The sequence below is a fragment of the Pinus tabuliformis genome, chromosome 4_2 (genome assembly GCF_031772625.1).
Source record: "Pinus tabuliformis cultivar Carrire ecotype Pingquan chromosome 4_2, CPIR1, whole genome shotgun sequence".
NCBI lineage: Eukaryota > Viridiplantae > Streptophyta > Pinopsida > Pinales > Pinaceae > Pinus > Pinus tabuliformis.
Window position 1 is genome coordinate 831362626 of NC_142304.1, and position 18424 is coordinate 831381049.

Here is an 18424-nt window from a genome sequence, read left to right on the forward strand (position 1 = left end):
ATGCATTGTCTCCCATAGCCTTAGTAATGGTGTAAGGACCATATCAGAGTGGTCTCAATTTCCGATAGGCTCCAGTAAGGCGTTCCTTTTGCAAATGCAACCAGACTTTGTCGCCCACCTGAAACTTGTGTGGCACCCGATGTTGATCATGTCGCTGCTTGTACTTGGCATTTGATTTCTCAAGAATGTCATGGACCTGCTGGCGAATATGTTGGATGCGCTCAATGAAGCTGGTGGCCTTATCTGTTTCGGACTGGACATGAGCTGAATTCATGTGAGTAGCTGCAAGTGGCATGGCCACATCAATGGGGCATAGTGGCTGGAATCCCAAACCCACCTGAAAAGGGCTATGGCCAGTGGAGCTGTGAAGAGCTCGGTTGTAGCTATGCTGAACATAGGGGAGGCTCTCGTCCCATGTGCGTGGATGCTTTGAGTTATACATGCGCAGAATGTGCACAATCATCCTATTGACAACCTCTGTCTGGCCATCAGTTTGAGGATGGAAGGCTGTGGACTTCGTGAGTTTGGTGTCCAGCATTGACCAGAGACTGGACCAAAATGTGCTGAGAAACCGACTGTCCCGATCTGAGATGATAGACTGTGGGATCCCAAAGTGCACCCACACTCGTTCAAAGAAGAGTTTAGCAGTGGCTTCTGCTGTGATATTCTTCTTGCAGGCCATCATAATGGCCATCTTTGAGAACCTGTCGACGACCACAAAAACACAGTCATTTCCATGCTTAGTGGAAGGAAGGCCTGACATGTAATCCATGGAGATGGATTCCCAAGGTCGACTAGGGGTAGGCAACGGGGTATAGAGGCCTTGCTTCTTAATGGTCGGTTTGGCAATGGCACAGGCAGTACATGATCGGATGTACTTCCCAACATCCTGTCGAAGATTCGGCCAATAGAAATAATTTTGCAGTACTGCCACTGTTTTCTCGACCCCGAAATGCCCAGCAGCCCGACTGTAGTGTGCTTCCCAAATCATCTTGGCACGCTCGCTTGAAGGAACACAAAGGTGACCGAGGTGGCATAATAGGGCATCCTGGAGGTGAAAATCTGCAACCTGCCGACCCTCCAAGAGTGTCTGGTATGTGTGGCCGAATTCTGGGTCGCTTTTGTAGAGAAGTGGCCAATCAGAAGTCTCGTGCCCGCAGGAGTTGAGCACGGTGGTTAGCGCCATGATCGGTGGTCGACTGAGGCAATCTGCAACATTATTGGTGCTGCCCTTTTTGTACTTGATATTCAAGTGAAACTGTTGCAGGTATGTAGACCACTTCTGATGGCGATCATTTTGCAATTTCCCTTGGGTCTGTATGAACTGCAGAGGTCGGTGGTCTGTGTGGATGACCGTTTCCTTCCCCAAAATGTAATGCTTCCATTGTCGGCAGGCCTGTACAATGGAATACATCTCTTTATCATAAGTGGGGTACTTCCGGACTGTGTCTGAAAGTGTTTCACTGTGATATGCCACTGGATGTCCATGTTGAGTAAGGACTGCCCCAATAGCATAGTCAGAGGCATCTGTCTCGACCTCAAATGGTTGTTGTAAATCTGGTAACGCGAGCACTGGTGCCGTGCAGAGGCGATCCTTCAACTCCCTGAATGCCTTCTGTTGAGATTCAGACCAAAAGAATTTTGCTTTCGCCCCGCCCTTGGTGACTTGACTCAAGGGCCAAGAAATATGAGAAAACCCCAACACAAACCTGCGGTAGAAGTTGGCAAGACCTAGAAAGCTGCGGAGCTCTGTTAGAGTGGTTGGAGAGGGCCAATCCCGAATGACTTGGACCTTGGCTGGATCGACATGCACCCCCTGTTCATCAATGATGTATCCCAGATACTGAACCTCGGTCATGCCAAAAGTGCATTTCTCCAAATTGGCACATAGCTTGTGTTGCCGCAGTGTTTGGAGAACCTGTCGGATGTGGTGGAGGTGCTCTTCCCAACTCTGGCTGAAGATCAGAATGTCATCCAAGTATACTACTACAAAGGAGTTGGTGAATGGCCGCAAGATGTCATCCATTAGCCTCATAAAGGTTGCAGGAGCATTCGTCAATCCGAAAGGCATGACCAACCATTCGAAGAGGCCCTCCTTGGATTTGAAGGCAGTCTTCCACACATCTGAGGGTTCGATTGGTACCTGGTGATATCCTGACTTCAGATCGATCTTGCTGAAATATTTCGCCCCCTTTAGTTGGTCTAGGAGGTCATCAATCCGTGGGATCGGGTACCTATTACGGACAGTGATCTTGTTCAGCGCCCGATAGTCAATACAGAGTCTCCACGTCCCATCCTTCTTCTGTACCAACACGATCGGGCTCCCACAGGGCGATGAACTCGGACGGATGTGACCTTTCTGCAGGAGCTCCTGAATCTGCCTCTTGATTTCATCATTCTCCAGAACGGAGCGCCGATAAATTGGTCCATTGGGTAGCGGTGCACCTGGGGTCAGATCGATGGAGTGCTTGACTTGACAGTGCAGAGGAACCCCTGCCGGGGAGGTGAAGATGTCCTCGTACTCCTCCACAATCTTGTCCATCTGTAGTTGTCGTGCAGAGGGGCCCCGTTTGGAGGCCGCGGCCACTGTCTTCTTCTTTCCTTGAGGGCGTATCATCAGGAAAACAAATTTCCTGGTTTTGGAAATGATCTTACTGCATTGTTTTGCAGTAATCAAAGAGAGGGCGGCAGGTGGTGCTACCTCTGGTATCTTGAACAACTTATTTCCCAATGTAATAATAACAGCACGGGCCTTGATTCATACACAGCATGTCGCTTCCACAAGTATGGTTGTCCTAGTAATACATCACAAACTTCAAGGGGAGCAATGTCACACAATACCTCATCCGTGAAGGGCTTGATGTTGTATGGAAGGCGACACTGCTGGCTCACGCGAAGATCTCGTCCTTGGTGAAGCCACCCAATGGTGTATGGTTGTGGATGTGCTGTGGTCGGTAAGCCCAACCGCTTCACGACCTCTGCCGAAATGAGGTTCTTTTGACTCCCGCTATCAACAATGAACTGTATCGGGGAGCCCTTTACCCACATCTGGGAGTGGAAGAGACGCTCCTCCTCCTCTGGATCTTCAGGTTCATTTTTCTGGATCTTTGCGGTAGCAACAGTGGCGCTGGGGTCCGCATCAATGATCTGCTTCCCTTTTTCATACCCCTTATCGGGTTCTGACTCAGAGTCGGAACATGCATCTGATTCTGAAACCTTTAGCTCAGCCACCAGTGACTGCTTGGCCCGACACTCACTTGTGTTGTGAGTGGAGCTCTTATGGAACTCGCACCATTTTCCAGTGTCCTTTCTCGGCTTCGCGGCGCTGTTCTTTGCTTGCAGCTTCGGCTGGTTGTCTTGGGCTGTCCCGCCTTGGATTTGTCCTTTGTTCTGTGGTTTAGGGGCACCTTTCCCCTGCTTTGGATTCGCAGATCCAAAGTCTCGCTTCTTTTGTTTAAACTTCTGCTCGACCTTGACGGCATACCGGTATGCTGCGCCGAGCGAGGGGATGTTTAGGAATTGTATTTCTTCCTGGATGTACTTGTGCAGGCAGCCACAGTATTTGAGTATCAAATGTTGCTCCGAATCCTTGATACCCAACTTTGTGCGAAGGGTATGGAAAAGATTGGTGAACTCCGGCACGTCTTGGTCCCTTCCCTGCCGCAGCGTGGTCCACTTTATGTATTCATCCTCATAGCTCCCGACAGGGTAGTACTGCTCCTTGATAGCATCCCGGAACGAATCCCAGGTGGGTGCGGCTGAAAATAGTGAGCCAGTACTTTCATCCTTCTGCTCGCAGTAGGTTTCCCACCAGTCCTTGACGTGGGGGGCTGCTTTGAGGAGAGCAAAAACAATCTTTTCCCGACTCGAAAATTCATGAACAGAAAAATAACCCTCTAGTAGATTTAACCATTTATCTACGGCATCTGCGTCTATCTGACCTTCGAATATGGGGATTTCAAAATTAACTTGTACCTTAAAGGGTGTGGCGTTTCCAGAGTAGCTGCTGGAAGCCGATGCGTTGCTTCTCGGTAGCCGCTGAAGGATCTGGGCAAAACTGTCCATCATCGCGTTCCGTTGTCGCTCGAGGGCTTCTTCGAGCAAGATTTTGATGGGATCTCCTGCCCCCTCGTCTTTCTTCTCGTCCGCCATGGGAGGCCGTCGGGATTTGTGAGGCTGATCTTGCAAAGGTTCAACCAGTTCAAGCCCTAACTCCTTATATCCCGACCTTGTTGGGGACATGCAAAGAAAAACAGAGAAAAAGCAGACCGCTCTGATACCACTGATCCGGATTTAAACAGGAACGCAACAAATTACAGAGATAACCATATACACAAAGATGCAGCGGAAATAATACTTCATTTCATTAATGGAAAATACTCAAATATGCTTACAACAGAAATGGAAATAAACTAGCTAGGGCGATGGTAGCTTATCTCTGAGAAGAGATGTGATGGCTACATGCCTCTGAACTGTCTTACAATGAGGCTCGGAGGCCTATTTATTGTTGAGAAACAATAGAAAACCCTTCACATTCCAAAACCTAACCCTAGAAGATGAAACGGCAAATTGTGGGCCCCGTTTTTGGGTAAGTTGGTACATCAACTTCCCGGGGTCGCGAATTGGTCATACTATCTCCGTTTGACGTGCATGATAGCCCGTTAGAAAGATCTCTCCGAGGACTACGACGAAAAAGACGATTTTTATCAGAAAAATCGCTGGTAGATTTCCCAAAAAACGTCGTTTAGGGCCTCAAAACGGCTCCGGAAGTTCAGGACCCGAAAAACTGCTAAAAATAGTAAGTTGTGCTACAATTAAGGACACTGAAAATGCTGAGAAAGACAATGGTGGGGGTCCAGGTGGACTTGGCAGGTGGCCACCAATATCCACCTGGATCAAAGACCTTTAGAATTGTCGGGGATTGATTAAGCGTAGGAGAACCAAGTGATCATCAACACTGGATCGACATAATACACGTTGAGGCTCCCTCATCAATCACAGTCCTATAACAAGGTCTGTTTTTGACTAACACTGGAATCTGGAAAGCTATTTGATGAGGTAAGCGCGGTGTACTATTTTCTAGATCGAAAATTATTAGGTTCGAGTCCTGAATGTCAACAACTCCTATAGCCGACAATAGCAATTTACGCTGTGCTGGACATGATTGTAACACTTCCAAAGCCGACATTGCCGAAGGTGAAATAGCCAAATCTTCAACAATGTTATAGTTCTAAGCTGCTCTCGCATGTGGATTGAAAGCTGACTTTCGAAGTATACCCTTGGCGGGCGGTTTGATTACTAAGTCTGGGTTAGGTTTCTCGATCTCTAGTGGATTGGAACCGGGAGTTGAAGTTGATGGGTTCGAATGAGAAGATTCTTCTTCCTTACCATCAACATGACTTTTACTTCCATAATCTTGCGATTGAGTTGTAAACCTAACATGGGACATCATCATTATGGGTTCTTCGGAGGCATTTGAGGAAGAACCTATCATCTCACTGGCTTGACTAGGAAAAGGATCCCTCAAAATAGCAAGAGTTTGGGAACCTTTGACATTTTTCGCAACCTCTACACGATGAGGGCAGTCTCTTGTAAAATGGTCTTCGTCACAAATGAGACAAGGATAACGAGGTTTGCGTTTTTGATCAGTAGATTCGTTTTTTCTGGTTTCTCTTTTGAATTTTTATCTGTTTTATTTTTCTTCTTCCCTTTCTTTTTACCGTCAGATTTTGATTTGGCTGCAGATGACTCTACAACATGAATATCGGCGGAAATTTCCGCGGAAGAATCTCCTGTCGGGGAATCTGGTAAAGTTATGATGGGCGAAGAATTCTTGGAAGGTTTCTTCTTAATTTTGGTATTAACCGTACCAATCATACCATCAACGACATGAGACCCTGAAGGAGCTGCATTTATTTGATTTTGTTTAGGAAGGTCGGGGATTTTCTCATGTAACGTACCTGACTGCGTATAAACTAAGTCAAGGTACTGAGCTTGAGCAATTACTTGCTCTTTAGTAACGACTCCTGCCTTAGCTACATCCTCAGTGGTCTTCAGTAATAAAGATTTTACAAACCATTCAGCTAAGATCTGATCCGGAATAAAAACATTCACTAAACGCTGTCGACGTCTCCATTCATGAATGTGATTTGAAATGTAAGTGGACGTTGACTGTTTTAATGAAGTTAATAATTCCGTGCCATTGTCATATCTGACTGGCAACTGAAAATGAGTTAAAAACAAAGTAGCTAACTGACTAAAGTTATAAAAAGTGGCTCGCGGTAACTCAATGTACCACTTGGCCGCAAGACCAATTAGAGTGCGTTGAAAAATCCTTAAACGGATTGAATCATCTGAAATGGAATTAGATGCACACCAGAGGTGATAAGTCATCACATGGTTTGACGGGCCCTCTCCTGATTTGCCTTCAAACATAGGAATATCACTAGGAAACTTATTTGGCATTGGTGGCGAAAACGGAAGATAGTTAATTGGATCGTTCGTAAGGCGTGACAAGTCAGGCAAGTCCAAAGTTTCAATGAATGGTAACTGACGATTAGGGTCCCTAAAACCCTGGGTCATGAGACCAGCTCCAGGAGGAGGATATCCAGGATAACTAGGAATTGGAATTGCATTTGGGATATTATATCCTCCCGGAAAACCAGGATTAACTAGACCGTACTGGGGTTGTTGAGGTTGCTGATATGTATATCCAGGGTACGGTTGATACTGATAGACTGGCTGCTGCACAGCAGGACCGAAATGGTACTATCCCTGGTATGGTTGATAAGTAAATTGAGGTTGACTTGTGACAACTGTACTTGGACCAGGTTGTCCTACAGGCATTTGAACCGAAGTCTGAATTTTGGATCCAGACTGAGGTAAAGATGTCTGAGGAGTTGATACAGGAATACTAGAAACCAGAGCTGTCGATACTCCAGAAGTAGGTGGGGTAGATTGAACAGATGTTGCAGTAGTCGTTTGAGGCGGAGTACGAGGCATACTAGGCCCAACCTGAGAAACTACAGAAGGTGCAGAAGTTTGAATGGTAGATTGGACAGGTTGCTGGGGTGAACCAGAAACCAAGGGTTGTCCAGATTGAGATGACAATTGCACATTTGGTTGCAAGATCTGTTGAGATTGAGATGGATCCTACACTAAGTTCATTCTGGGGTACGGACCCATAGCAGGTTGAGAATATTGAGGACCATAACCGGGTTGAGGGTAGGGTTGATAATTCAAAGGTACATTTCCAGCTCCTTGGATAAATGATTGACCGGAAGGTGGTTGGAAACCTTGGGTTGGGTACTGACTTTGAGGTTGATAACCTTGAGGCACGTACTAATACTGGGGTTGACCTGGAGGTACATATTGATACTGGGGTTGACCTTGAGGTACATACTGAGTCTGGGGTTGACCTTGAGGAATGTACTATCCTGTAGGTACGTACTGTCCTTGAGGTTGCCCCCCAGGTGGAAATTGGGTACCTTGAGGTTGCCCCCCAGGCGATAATTGAGGACTTTGAGGCTGCCCCCCAGGCGGTAACTGGCCACCTTGAGGTTGCGGATTAGGAATAGTACCTGACATCATAAGAATATCTTCTACACTCAACGGCTTAGTTCCGTTATTACCAGTTAATAACCCTTGTTCAATAGGTTGAGGAGATGCTCCCGAAAAAGTACCAGTAAGTGACTGATACCCAGAGGGAATAGAAGGACCACCATATAAAAGGTTTTTGGAGATTGAGAAAACATGGATGACTATCTTGACATATTTAATGGAGGACAATAACCCCTAGGTGTTGGGTGAAAAGGAATGCGAGTTGGTGAAAAACTTAGTCCTGGGTTTTCCAAAAAATTGGTCAATGAAAGATACCAAGCGTTGCTCCTAGGTGGACTATAAAAGATCGATTCACGCTCCCTAAGTTCTATAGATGGTTGATTTTCAGGGATAGGGATACTTTCTTTCGGAGTAACAAGTTCTTCAATAGCTATAAGTCCAGAAGGAAGATTTTGGGTAATCACTCTTTCTACCCTGGATGAACCAGGACCACTGGAAGTTGGAGAGGCAAATCCTGATGTTGGAGTAGCAACAAATTCAGTTTCAGGTTTAGATATTTTAGGTTCCTTAGCTATATCACTAGTAGATGAAAAATTACCAGTAATTTTAGAAAATGAAATAGATTGCGGATTATAATCTGTTACTAGAGCTTGATAATCAGGATGTACAACCAAGGAAGACTCTCCTTCTTCAGGTGACCCAACTCTACTGTCTCTAGGAGTTACAAGGGCTCGTAACCCTTCAAGCTGACTCGGTGAAAACTCAGGAGGTTGGCCTCGAAGTCTACGGACTTCCTCGGTAATTTAGCCACGATTAAATATTTTAACTACTTCACACGCAAACAAAGAAAAATCTCAATGAAAACCACCTAAAGCCTCTAAAGAACCAAACAATTTTGAATCACACGCCAAAAGAATCTAGGAGATGAAACCACACACAAATAGTAACTTTCCGTACCGAAAACACTAGTTGGTGATGAAATCCAACGTCGTAGAATTCAATACAAAAATGGCGGTTGGAACAGTTACCTCGGCAACTTGCTTAATGAATAGACTAGCACAAGTTTCTCCAATAAACCGTCTCGAGTGAAGAGAACCCCCCAGAAAATCCAAGTGAGTCTAGCCGACGTCTGCTCCAGGTACAGTGGGATCTTCCCTCCACCGTCACCTTAGGAAAGAATCCTATAGAATATGGTCACTATGGTTACCAACGGAAACAAATATACCTGGGGGAACAGTCTACAATCCGATACGCATGCAAGGGCAGAGTAACAAGCTCAATCCCCTTGAAGGCTCCTTGACATAATCCAAGGTGTTACAGGGAAAAGTGTCTATATAGAACTGCTCTATCCCACTAAGGTGTGACAGCTGCCTTAGAAACAAACAGAGTAAAGCTACTTTCGTTTTTCCTTTATGAATTATAGATAGAGAGGAACAGAAATACCAACCTCTGTCTTGCGCTAATCTCCTAGTTTGATTCCTCTCTTCCTTGATAGTCTCTCGCTACTTGTTCCCTTGCACGCCCAACTTCACAAAGTACCTGTAAGATCACAGTAGCATAGCACTATACAAAGACATGGATCTATAATCATAAACAATCTAGGATCAGATGCAAATTGACCATACAAATGTAGCAAATATCAATGACACAAGAGCATGGAGGAAAACTTGAATAGCTTTTATTGATAAACAAGAAAGAGCCAAGAGGAGTTACAACCAGTTGTTCTGACCCAACATCAACCTCTCAGCAAGGAAGCCCCTCTTCACCTCATACAAAGCTTAGATCACCCAACAATCTGATGTTTGTCTCAAGAAACCAACAACAATTCCTTACAATATGCAAAATTCCAACCTCTGGATCTCTGGGATGAGGGATCCATATATAGATATCTGTAATGGAGATGAGTCAGCTTATGATTTGATTAGTGTCTTCCCTCTGATAGTTCTTTCTTCCAATTGGAGATTGATGATCTCTTACTCATCCTTGGTCGAATTTAGAGAGGCAAGTGTCATAGGAGAAGTTTCTGGAAGCTTCCATTGCCTCTCCACCTTGCGGAATGACACTGCCATTTGTCATTTCTCACCCATCGCACCCCATAAAAGGGATTTCTGAAATGCAACGCACCCACACAGTGTATTTAGGTGAGATGCAACGCACTTGGCCAGTGGAGCAGCTGAAATGATCCTATTTTGACCAATTCTGAGCAGTTTTTCATGGAGAACTTCTGGGAGAAGCTGTAATTTGTTGACCTTGTTCCTTTAGGGGTTAGAACAACACTTTTAGGGACTTAGGAGCCCTTGGTTTATGGACATTTCATGCTTGGGGTTGTAGGGCCAAAAAATGTCTATAACAGTTGCCCCCTAAAGCATGAGGTCGTTAATCTTTTGATGTCGGGTGAAATACTTTATTATGAGGATCCGAAGTTCTTTCAAGCTGGGAGGAGACCTGTAATAAGATACACTACAATACATTATCTTCATAATATTTTCATGTTCTAGCTGAGGTGGGCATTCCCATGCTCAGTTTTATAAATTCATTTTCATGTACATAGGACAGACAATCGTCTAAGTGTAGACGGAGGATTCTGGTAGAGCCATCATCCCTTTGATTCGATGATTATCTGTGCAGCAATGATGTACATTTGATGTCTTTATTTCCCTGAATATATATCGCAGCCCGGATGGATGAAACTAGATCCGGGGTCTTCAATCTCGTTCGACCTTCACTCGAAGTACAAGTCGATCCATGTGAAAGATGTTTTGGAGTCGAACATGGAAAGACATCGCCTGATTACCAGCCAATGATGTAAGCTGTTAATAGGCGCGAGAGGAATCACCGATAATGATAATGACCCTCAAGGTACTGTAGTACAATTCACATGGTGTGAATAAAGGACTTGCCGTCCAACACCACGCAAAATCTTTTGGTCGAAGGTCATTGATGTAAACCTGTCGCCAGAAGTGAGAAACTTGCCATTGAGGCATGCAAGCTTCAAAGTACTGAATGGGGTGTTCCTAGATCGACTTCTTGGATAATGAGCTGATGTCGACAAGAAGCGATCCATCACAGGAGGGCCTTAATGAATCGCACATAAATGACACGGAATGGAGCAAATGATTTTAATGGAGGTGAAAACGATCTGGTGATATAAGGTTCAGGGTGGCGGTCATGAAAGAATGGAGTATAAATGTATGGTAGTGGGTGAGACACAGGTGAATTATCTGAATGACTTCTCTTGAACATATCGGCGACACTGACGTGATGGATTGGTAGCATTAACCCCAAATGTGGATGGTATGATGGGACCATGGTGATGTGACCAGTGAATGGAACAACCCAACCCGACTTGGATGCGGAGTGAAAGTGTCATGTTCAAGAGCGACTTGCTACCAACAAAGTTTCTTCAAGTTTTCTTCCCAATTTTCCCCAGTCATTGCTGACCAGTACCTCTTTATTTTTTTCAAGCTTGAGGAGGATAACATATGCTTGTTCTATAATTTTCCCTTCGGGCAAACCCATCGCTATGTTTTAACAAGCCTAGCGATAGTGAGACTCGTTCTCGTCTATAGACAAGTTTGTCGCTATTAAAATTTTAACGAGTTTAACGACAAAGATAACTCGGTCCTTTTCAATTTTAGAGAGTCTGAAAAGGAACGTAAAGGAAACTCCAAAATTCCTTTTTCGTCATCTAATCCCTTAAGTCCGAAAAAGTATAAAATAATACAGAAGGGATGAATTTTCGATACTTTTAACGAGCCGAACAAAACAAGCGCTCGATCTTTTTGTGTAATAATCTCTCAGGTCCAAAAAGATTAAAATTTAGAGGAGAGATAGCACTTCCGGTCCCTTTAACAAGCTGGAGAGGCCAATGGCTCGACAATCTTTTCATATTTTACGAGTCAGTTGAAAAGAGCTTAAAGGAGACTTGTCTTTTGAGGAACGAGTGATAAAATGGGTAGCAACTTATTCCAGGTAAGGTTTGGAATTTTCCAATCACAGCAGTGTTACAAGGATGGCTAGTGAGATCACTCTTCGCAGCTGTTCCTCAAAATGGGTAAACAATCAAATGGAGGTGAATGATCGGCCAATGCAAAAGTGGAGGTGACGGTGCAAACACGATCAAGGCTTTAATGGCTGAAGTACTACATTCACGATGGTTATTTACCAGGAAATAGTTCATTTTTTAATGAGCTTAAACGCGAGGGGAAACATTTGCTCATGGCTTATGTTTATTTTTTAGCGAGCTTGAACTATGTGCTAAAACTGCTTGATGCGGGTTTATTTTTTAACGAGCTTGAACCTTGCGGTAACACTGCTTGATTAATCCAGTCATGTGATAAGAATGTCTCATATATAAAAACGACAATTTTTAGAGTTTTGCCCCACATCCTTTCTTTATGCAAGTTAGGAAACGACCAATCCAAAAAACAGATAAATGATCGCTCTTTGCTTGCATGCCAAAAGGTTTGCATGCCCCCAGGTATAAAACAGAGTTTCAAGGTTACCCCTTCTTCTTTCTGCCAAAACATTTGTTTTACCGAGAGAGGTCTACCTCTTACAGGCTACCAAAGATTGTTCTATTCACAGCGCAAACAAAACACTTCTTCGGCGATGTCTACCGAAATAGACAAAGGTGAGTGGCGATGCCCGCCAACTCACATAACTTTGACAAGAGGATCTTATTCCAGTCCAACTCCCTCTTCCAATCACGGACGGGAGTATGGAGGTGATATACTCTCGCGGAAACCTACCCTATACTCGAAGTTTTCCTGTCAAAACAGACCAGGGTGCATGCCCCCTGGGTTTCAGTCATGTCCCCCGAATCACTCGCGCTCATCAGGCAGGCGGACTGGAGATTGAGACATTTCTTGCGTGAAAATACCATTTAGGGATGGTATATGACTATTTTATATGCGTGAATCGGGGAATGAAAGCTGGTCTACAAGCTTGACCACTCTTCCTGCGTGAGGATAACACATTACTCTAAAGAGTGAGGAGACAATCACTCCCATGCAATAAATATAGTCTCGTCCAAGGAGTAGATTATAATCCAGTGGTCGTTGAACTACCATTACGTTCATTTGAACGGTTTTCCCCCTCAATGTTATGGGCACATTGGGAAGGATCCCTAACGGTCGACTGGTTCCTTTATCAAAGCCTGTTAGATTTATCATCTCAGGCAAAAGCGATGGCAAACCAAGCGCTTTCCAAGAAGTTGAGGAAAGGATACTCACATAAGCCCCTTCATCTATGATGGTACCGACCATAACCATTCTATATATTTGAACAATGATTCAGAATGGTATACTAGCTGGCAAACGGGGTCTGCCTAGCTAATTCCAATCGAAGGAGAGAACTAGGTTGCTTGGAGGTGGAACCGAATAGACGGTCGGGTATGACTCTGACGAACTTCCTTCTTGCAGTAAAGGAACGGGTAAATTGCCCCCATGTTCATTGGAGTCTGTGCTTACGAAAAGAATTTGGACGGTGTCATCCTTGTTCTCTTCGGTGACTGTATCATCTGAAGGTGAAACCTCTGAAGGCAAGACCGGTTCAACTGCTGCCTCGACCTTTTGACTTTCATCTGGTATGGGTTCAGATGGTTTATCTTCAATGATAGATGCTTCAGCCGACCACCTGAGCGGGCCAACCGATTTTCAACTAGTGACGGACTTGGCAAGAGTTTTTTTATATCTAGGAGGAAGTCGTAACGGTGAAACCGGATGATCATCCAAAACTCTTTTAGCCTCGTCTAAGAAGGGACAATGGTGGACGGCATGATTTCCTTCGCACAATTTACAAGGAAATCTATATTTTCCTTTTTGTCCTGGGGCTTCACTTTCACTAGTCGACGGTGTGTTTTCAACATGATCACCAGAGGTTGACGACACTGGGTTGTGCAAACGAGGAGACCAGTCCCTTAAGATCCAAGGGATGCAAGGAAAATCTCTGTGATAGTGGTATCCTTTGCAAATGACACATGGCGATTTAGGCCTGGTCGGTGCAATGTGTGGATTTTTGCTAGACGACACTCGTTTGCCCCCATTCGCTTTTGGCTCGTTTTTCTTCTTCTCTTTCTTCTTCTTTTCCTTCTTCTTCTCAGGTTCTTGACTTTTGGCTTTACCAGCCCTGTCAAGCGAAGAGGAAGGAGGAGAGGAAGAATTAGAGGAAGTAGAAGGTTGGCGGGTAACTCTGGACTCGTCTAGTTGTGATTCGATTGTTCAGGAATTGCGGTGTTCTGAACGACAGAGGTTGAGAAGAGCCATACAGGCAAGCCGATTGTCAGTCCTGGAAGTGACAATGTGGCCATATGGGGTGCACCAACATCTCCCCAAGAGGAGAAGGGAAGAGGAGAAGGGACTAGGATTTCCTCCAAGGGGAATTCCTTGGTTGATGGATTCCATTTTCTCAACCCAAGATCAACGTAGGAAAGGGTAATGAATATTCCGTTTGAAATAAATTTTAGACGCTTTGACATAACTTGTTTTTTCAATTTTTAAGAGTCGAGAAAAAACAAAAGATGACTCTAGTCTCCTTCGATTTTTAATGAGCCTGAAGTGACAAGTGCTCAGATGGACCTTTTCTGTTAAAGAGTCTGAAAAGGAACGAAAGGGACTGCTCTGGAAATCTAGGTAGAGGGATTACCAAACCAATCACAAAACTGCAGAATACTTTTTACGGTACGACAGTCAATCTTCCCGAATGCTATGTTCAGTGCATTGCGATCGATAGGGCAGCAGACACGGCTTCCTATGGATAAAGGATTAAGCCTATTGGGGTCTCTCAAAATATACTCGACGGTACGTGGGAGCACAAGTACGTACTGGCACTTATTGTCTCAAAGTGGAGGAATCACCCAACCATTAGTGAGAACAACAGTTACCAGGCTTTATGACGCCGGAATACGTCTCTAGCCTAGACTTCTAAATGTTGTGCGTTAAGTTCCAAAGCATTGTTAGATTCATTGAATTTATTTTATATTTGATCTTGTTTATGAAGTTTGCCTTTCAGGTTCACTGCGAGATGTAGATGTAATTCCTAAAATGCAATCTAAGATGATAAACAATCTTTTATATTCTTTTTATGCAATGAAAATCCTAGCTACTAAGGAAAGAAAGACAGAACCTTTTCACAAAGAGCAAAGAGCACACTCTAAATGCACTTTCCTAAATCAAGCCAATCAGACTGTCTATATGAAAATGCACATGCATGTATTTGTTTTCAACTTTCTTAGTATATGAATGCTAAAAAGAAAGTTGATGCACAAATCTGAATTTCTTTTCAAGCGACAAATATCAACAAGTTTCTTTTCGAGATAAAAAATGGGGACGATCACAACATCTTATGATTTTGAAATGAATACTTGTTCTTGACACTAGAAAATTAAAAATTCAGACCAAAAACAATAGTAACAGGATAATTGACCATCAACAACAATCAAACTCTTTCCTACGATTGAAATCGACACTTGCGACAATTTCAAATCAAAGGAGGACAGTACGATTACGCTACTTTTGCAAAGGAGAACTGAAAATGACTCAACAAACACACAAAAACATTTACAGTTCTTTTGTACAAAGGAGGCGGAATAACAGCAAGGAAAAGGGGTTTCAAATAGACATATACTGATCATAGGTAGCAAAATTCAGGAATAGAACTGGAAAGAATGAATCTCAGAAACCAAAACTGCACAAAGCATAGTCTGATCAGCACACTTGTAACACAGAGAATTTGAAATGCAGCGCACATTCTCCACTCGGGAAGTGTGCTAAATTTAAGATTCTCTGAACAGTACCTGCGCTGGGCCAGAAATGAGACTCTGTTTGGGTTCCGGGTCACAATTTGCAGTTCAGTTCATGGGTTTTGGCCGAGCAAAAGGCAATCAGTAATGCAACAATCAGGGGTATATCTAAGGAGGATCTAAGAGCTATCACAAGGGCAATCAGAGAGTTTGTGAATCAGTTGTTTAAATCATAAACAGGTCCCGTAGATAAACTGAAGTAGCATTTATCTACTTTGCATTTGCTATGGCAAATGTAGTTCGAATGCTACCTATAAGTTTATGAAATAGACAACAAGGAATGATAAACAAACAAACTAACACTTCCCCAGTATGGTCGCCATTTTGTTACAGGGAAAAGTGTCTATATAGAACTGCTCTATCCCACTAAGGTGTGACATCTGCCTTAGAAACAAACAGAGTAAAGCTACTTTCATTTTTCCTTTATGAATTATAGATAGAGAGGAACATAAAGACCAACCTCTGTCTTGCGCTAATATCCTGGTTTGATTCCTCTCTTCCTTGATAGTCTCTCGCTACTTGTTCCCTTGCATGCCCAGCTTCACAAAGTACCTGTAAGATCACAGTAGCATAGCACTATACAAAGACATGGATCTATAATCATAAACAATCTAGGATCAGATGCAAATTGACCATACAAATGCAACAAATATCAATGACACAAGAGCATGGAGGAAAACTTGAATAGATTTTATTGATAAAAAAGAAAGAGCCAAGAGGAGTTACAACCAGTTGTTCTGACCCAGCATCAACCTCTCAGCAAGGAAGCCCCTCTTCACCTCATACAAAGCTTAGATCACCCAACAATCTGATGTTTGTCTCAAGAAACCAACGACAATTCCTTACAATATGCAAAATTCTAGCCTCTGGATCTCTGGGATGAGGGATCCATATATAGATATATGTAATGGAGATGAGTCAGCTTATGATTTGATTAGTGTCTTCCCTCTGATAGTTCTTGCTTCCACTTGGAGATTGATGATCTCTTACTCATCCTTGGTCAAATTCAGAGAGGCAAGTGTCACAGGAGAAGTTTCTGGAAGCTTCCATTGCCTCTCCACCTCGCGGAATGACACTGCCATTTGTCATTTCTCGCCCATCGCACCCCATAGAAGGGCTTTATGAAATGAAACGCACCCACATAGTGTATTTAGGTGAGATGCAACGCACTTGGCCAGTGGAGCAGCTGAAATGATCCTGTTTTGACCAATTCTGAGCAGTTTTTCATGGAGAACTTCTGGGAGAAGCTTTAATTTGTTGACCTTGTTCCTTTAGGGGTTAGAACAACACTTTTAGGGACTTAGGAGCCCTTGGTTTATGGACATTTCATGATTGGTTTTGTAGGGCCCAAAAATGTCTATAACACAAGGTTTACCAACAAGTGACCCCAGGCTCCTCGACAATGGTTAATCTGAGGTTTACTGTTTTTAATACATGAATATCTTCTATCGTTCCCAATGAGGAAGGATTGATTCCCACACTAGTTCAGATATGATCTCGTGCTTCTCCTTTAATAGGAGCTTTCCCAGAGCATAGATGTAACAATTGGATTTTATCTCCTACCGCAAGATACAGCTAGTTGTTTGTTTTACTATCTTGGAGAGTTAATTACTCCCTACTCCAAGATACTAGCCTAAGCTATGTTGGTGATATAGAGCCCTAGAAATAAAAAGATTACTAGATAGATTTTACTTTAAGCGTTATTTTTATTGGTTTTTCTTAAGTCAAAAGGTGCGGAGATGAAACTTATGGTGTGAAGACTCGACTCCAAATCACTAAAAAATGCACTTAAGATGATAAACAATCTTTTCCCTTCAATGAATTTCTAGCTAGGAAAGAGTTGAGAATGCAAATGCTTGTAAAAACAAATCTTTCTTTAACAAACAAATCAAAATAAGAGCTTTTTGTCTTTTCCAATACACTCAAAACGAGACAACTAGTTATGCTCACGAAAATTTCCCTTTCTTTTCAAACACTCAAATACTACAAAAGCAAACTTTTTCAAAAGAGATTTTTATTTTTATTTTTATAAAACACTCAAAACTATGGAAAAATATAATCTTGAGATCTATCTATAAATTCTAAAAACTATTTAAAGTAAAAGCTTACAAGATTTCTTTTCAAGGATGTTTTACTTAGCTATAAGCAAACTAAGGACTAATTTTTCCATAATCACAAATCAGTAAAAAAACAACCAATTTTTGTTTTCTTTTCTAAAAATGAAATCCAAAACTTTTAACACAAGTCCTTTCGAAGTTTCGCAAAGAGAAACACAAGATGGATTCCTCAACAAAGGCAGATTTTGCAAACGGTCAGACTCATAAGAAGGCCAGTAAAAACCAAGGTGATCTGAGGCTTCTAAGGCTTTTAAGCTCTGAGCTACTACAAGACCAAAATGAAAATCAAGCCCGACAACCAAAACTTCTAGGAATTTCACCTAAAACCCTAATACCAATGGAATTAAACTAAGAAAAGTTCCTGACAAGTCACATGTAGATCTGGGCAGAGGCTAAAAACACCTTAACAATTCCTAAGCTGACTTAAAGAGAAAATCTTAAGTTTTTCAAAATTTTGACAGGGTCCGCAGGCCCGCAGTCCACACAGGTGCGGTACCGCTCTGTGTGTAATGAAAAAGTGCGGATAGGTCCGCACTGTGTTACAAGCAGAGGGTGTGGTCCTCTCCCAAAAGTATGAAAAATAAAAAATAATTCAAGATCTACTAAACCTACCCAGTCCCACACCCATCAAGCCAAAAACAGAAACAAAAACACAGTTTCTCAAGTCAAAGTAAAAGCAAATAAAAAATTCAAGTCCCTAGTGGAGTCGCCATTTTGTTGGCCCGGATAAGTCGTTCTTGTGGACAAGACCGACCTCCCTAGTATCTAATGATATCTAGCGACAAGCAAACCAAACAAATTCTATCTTTCTCTAAATATGCAATTTATAAATAAAGGCAAACAAGTGTTTTAGGCCTACCTTGGGTCCAATGCAAGTTTGTGGAAGCCTCGCTCCGTTGATCCAAATGAGCTCCCTTGTAGAGAATCTGCAAACACAAACAAGAAC